Source organism: Aedes albopictus, chromosome 2, assembly GCF_035046485.1.
Source record: "Aedes albopictus strain Foshan chromosome 2, AalbF5, whole genome shotgun sequence".
Taxonomy (NCBI): Eukaryota; Metazoa; Arthropoda; class Insecta; order Diptera; family Culicidae; genus Aedes; species Aedes albopictus.
In genome coordinates, this window is record NC_085137.1 from 210,018,238 (window position 1) to 210,022,857 (window position 4,620).

At 45.6% G+C, this 4,620-nt stretch overlaps 1 long non-coding RNA gene across 1 annotated transcript; it reads left to right on the top strand.

The window, feature by feature from the left end:
* Positions 1-385: 385 nt before the first annotated feature.
* LOC134286975 (uncharacterized) lies at positions 386-1,790 on the top strand. Its single transcript, XR_009996939.1, has 2 exons — positions 386-924; positions 985-1,790. It is a non-coding gene; the product is annotated as an uncharacterized LOC134286975 (long non-coding RNA).
* The last annotated feature ends 2,830 nt before the right edge of the window (positions 1,791-4,620 follow it).

Genomic DNA, 4,620 nt, shown 5'->3' on the forward strand with positions numbered 1-4,620 from the left:
TTCACTTGTCAAATAAACGCCTGCAGCCCGTCATAGTTTGACTCGGAACTTTGTTCGGATTTTGGGTAAATCATGGCTAAAACTGTTTAGACAATCAAGTTATTAACCTTTAGGACGCGCCATCAAGCAACCGAAACTGGACCGCGCTCACGCTGTATACGACGAGCGAGGATTTTTGGTAGTGTTGTACTTTTTACAACAGCGCGCGTCCTGAAAAGTGAAAGAACCAAATTTTTAAACGAATCACATAAAATAAAACAGAATAGAATTATGTAGTTTAACATTGAGTGCCAAGAGACGTAATCAACGTAAAAATGAGGCATTTATTTATTATTATTAGTATGTAACAAGATATCTTGTACCTTGATTATTATATTTTGTTATCTTGTAGCAGGCAGGAGTTTTGTAAATAAATTTTGTAAATATAGCATGTTAATAATTGAATTGAAATAGATTGTAAGAATAAAAGAATTCCCTTTAATGAATTCGAATTGTATTTAGTTCCTTATAGTAGGCAAACGAGCACTTAATGAGGTGCAAACGCTTCCTTGGGTCGAGGCCATTTGTTTTCTTGATAAGGTGGGAAAGAGAAGGCAGCACGGCTATCGTTCAAGTTATCCAACGTAGCTGTGTAGTCACGAAAGTACACGAAGGGTTTCGGGAAATGACGTACTTCCGGGTGCGTCCGAGATACACTTTCCCTTATCTGAGGCTTCAAAGACTCGATCATTTCGTCCGTGATCGTTTAAGGAATTGGAAGTGTCCGCGTTTGTTATTTAGTTTTCGTGTGCCAATAGTAGGTCTTTTTAAAGTGATGTTTAATAAAGTTAGATGATTAAATAGTTGTTTCGTTCTACAGTAGGCTAATCGGTGTGCGTTAGAAATTGTGTGCGATTTGGAGTTCTTAGTTAGCTCAGAAGCGAGGTAAGAATATGTGCTGTGAATGTGCTCTGGTGCCAGTGCTCATGTTCGATACCCCGCCAGTTTTTCCAATCCGCAGTTCTTCGCATCCAAGCGCAACCACTTCTTCCCCGACGGACGAGAAATACCCGGCATCCGTCATACGGCCGGAAGCGGACGGATCCGTTACCATATCGGTCCGAGAAGGCCTGGGGACCTTCAGGTGGACGAGGTCTTCCACCAGCTAGTTCGCCAATTGACTAGCGGGCGCTGTCAATAGCCCAGTGAAGCGTAAGTCAACCGCCATTGCGAAGACGAGCCGATCAACGAACTCCGCCATCAATCAACCAAACCGGCGCGGTGGTGAGAGCAACGACCCGGCCTACAGGTCATCGACTACCAAGTAGTAAGCTGTACCGATCGGTGAGTCAACCAATTTCTTTTTTTTGCGGAGTGCGGCGTCCGCTGAGGGCGCCGCGGAGGATTTTTTTGTACCAGTCAAAGACTGAAGAAGTGCTGCTAAAGCCAACCAACATCTTTTTCGGAGATCGGAATTCCTTCCGACAACGTCTTCGGAGCCTCCGGTTCCGTGAAAATGCGTGCGTGAGCCGTCTTGCCACCACTGCAGAAAAAGTCGAACACCCGGAGCGCAGACATCGACGCAGTCGAGCTTCGATTCCATGTGACGTCACGAATGAGAGCACTGAGCACAGTTAGATAGAGAAGGAGGAGCTAGGGAATCGCACACCAGCTAGGAAGTGTAGAAGTAGAACGAACACAAACACACAGAATGATTTCCAACTCGAGTTGTAGCCAATAAATATGTATGTTATCCTAGTTGTTAAGTGAATATATTTCGTATCCGTCCCTGAATAAATGTGTCAACATGTTCTTTCCTAGCAATTTGATCGTTTAATTGTATTTCACATCACTGCGCGGTTTTTGGTAGTTTCGTGTCCCGTCCTCCATATGTTGAGTTTGATTGGGTTGTTTTATGAGTGTCTTCCAGCTCAGTGAGGGATCTGGTGGCGAGAGGAGAGAGTTCGCCAATGATGAGAACTTCTCACTAGTGAGATCTTGAGGGTACGGGTGGTCTCTCACCGTTCTCTGAGTGTCGTCGTGACTGTGTGGTTATGTTGCGATAATAGGGTGTTCCCGTTTGGACGTTTTAGATCGTAGCCAGCTGGATCGATCCGTAAATCCTATTCAGGAAATTTCAAATGGACTCGCCCTTTGGGAGTCTCATCCGGGCAATTTAAAATTGGGCTCGTGGTCTCCTTTCGAGGAGTGGCGCATAAGCCACGCGTTTTATGCAGGATCGCCAGCAGCGGCTACAAATTGGCGCCCAACTAAAGGTCTTCAGAATATTTGAGTATTGTTGAATTTCTAATGTAAAATTGTGTGTATTTCTGTTTTTTTTTTGTACTTATGGTTAGTTTTAGGTTCACATATAGATAGTTTTGGATTATGAGTTGAATTCGTCCGTTATTTGGATTCTGTGGATAGTCTTTGAGTGTTTAAGTGAATTTTGTGTATTGAGAAAATTTTTGGGGAATTTTGAGCAGAATAGAAATTGAGTTTGTGCAGTGATATACAGTGTAAAATTGAAATTATCATTATTTGCGTTTTTTTAAGTTTATTTAATTTTGTTAAGCTTCTGTTACTTTTTCTTCTTGTTTTTGTTCAATTTATTATTTCGGTAAAATGGCTGTAAAACTTCCACATGCGGACCATTTGATCAACGAGGAAGTAGATTATGAACTGATTATACGAGGGAAGTTTGATGAGACGAAAAATGACGTTGAGGCAAAATATCGGATGTTGAGGTACTTGTTCAAGGAAGACGAAAAGGAGAGTAGAGTGTATGAGTCGCCGTTTACAATCGATCAGGAGTACGACATCATTTGCTCACGGGTTGGAGAGTTGCGAAATAAATTGGCGAATGGATTGGACGATAGATCATTTTCTCGGTTAAAGCACTATTGGGGTAGAGTCTACAGGATTATGACAAGAGACGCGGATTCGGAGAAAATGCGGAAGGAATTGTTGAAGGAGATAAGAACAGAGCTGAACAGGTTTGATGGTAGGAAAGAGCAGGATAGGCGGCCCAGTCCTTTCGGTTTCCAAGAAGATGCAAGGTCGTATAAGAATGGTGCAAAACCGAAGGAGAAAACAGCGGAAAACTCAAATAAAGAATCCGAACCCGAGACATCATCGGTAAATCCAGTAGTACCTAACGAAGAACAGAGTCAGGCGAGCGAAAGAGAGAAAGCCTTAGAGGCGCAGGTGAAAGAGTTGCGTGAACAGGTAGAGATGCTCTTACGTGGTTCTGAAGGAGCCAGGGGAGGGAATGTAGGAAGTGGCAAAGAGAGCGAAAACGTTGCAGGGAGAGATAACAGGAAGTATGCAGGGTACGAAGTAACACCAGAACACGGTAAAACTCGGAGTCAACAAGATAGAGCGGACGAGGACTCAAGGGCGTCTCTTAGCAGTCGAAGTGGGAAACGGAGAGATTTCTGTAGGAATGCTACAGGGCAAAATGAGGTGAACGATAGGGATCGACGAAGCTGTGAGAGAGATGGCTACTACCGACAGGAGAGCAGCAACTTCGGTGCAACAGAAGGTCGAGACATACGAAGAGACGATAGGTGCCAGAGGAATGAAGGCTACGACAGCTGGAACAGGCAGCGATATCAGCAAGACAGCAACAGGTTCCACGACGAACGGTTTGGCCGAACACATGAGGGCTTTCAGCGTCGGGTAACAAGGCAGTTTCCACAAGGTGCGGAGGCAGACATCGAGGAGCGACAACCTCGGCAGTATGAAGTACGGGAGCCATGGAGAGAGGGCAGTCCATGGGAAGAAGAGCAGTATGAAGCCAGAGAGCGGTACCGAGACCGACCAGCTGGACGTCCAATTCCATATGATCCGTATAGACGTTCGTACGAGGTACATCGGTCGGATAGACCAGCGGGGCAGCAGCGAAACACGCCGGTGGACCCGGAACAGCATCGGTTTGAGGAGTTTGAAGAACGGCGTTGGAGCCAAGGCGACAGAATGAGGCGAGTGTCAAGAGGAGATGCAAGACCACAACGAGACATCAGTTCGGACGAGTTTTCGGAAGACGAAGGAAGGTGGGCTGGGAGGCAATATCAGCGAAATCGGCACTTCCGAAGGATTTCCGAAGCCGAGATTCGAGACGCAGACCGTAGGATGGAAAAGTGGCATCTCAGTTTTAGCGGGGATGCACGAAGCAGGTCTCTCGAAGATTTTTTGCTTAAGGTACGTCGTCTTGCCAAGATGGACAGAATAGCCGACGATGTATTAATGCAGAGAATACATACTATCCTTAGAGGAGAAGCCTATGACTGGTATCTTTGCTATGCGGACGAGTTTCACGACTGGGCGCATTTCGAGGAGAGAATTCGGTACATGTACGGCAACCCGAATAAGGACCAGGGAAATCGCCAGAAAATCTACGAGAGGAAGCAGAACAGGAACGAAACTTTCCTGGGCTTCAAGATGGAGATTGAACGACTGAATAAGCTTTTGAGTACGCCACTGGATCCACAGCGAATCTTCGAGGTAATCTGGGACAATATGAGACCGCATTACCGATCGAAGTTGGCGTGTAAGACGGTCGTCAACTTGCGGAAGTTGGAGTACTATGCGTACAGAATTGACGCCAATGATCCAGTCTTCAGGAATGCTCGGGAAGGA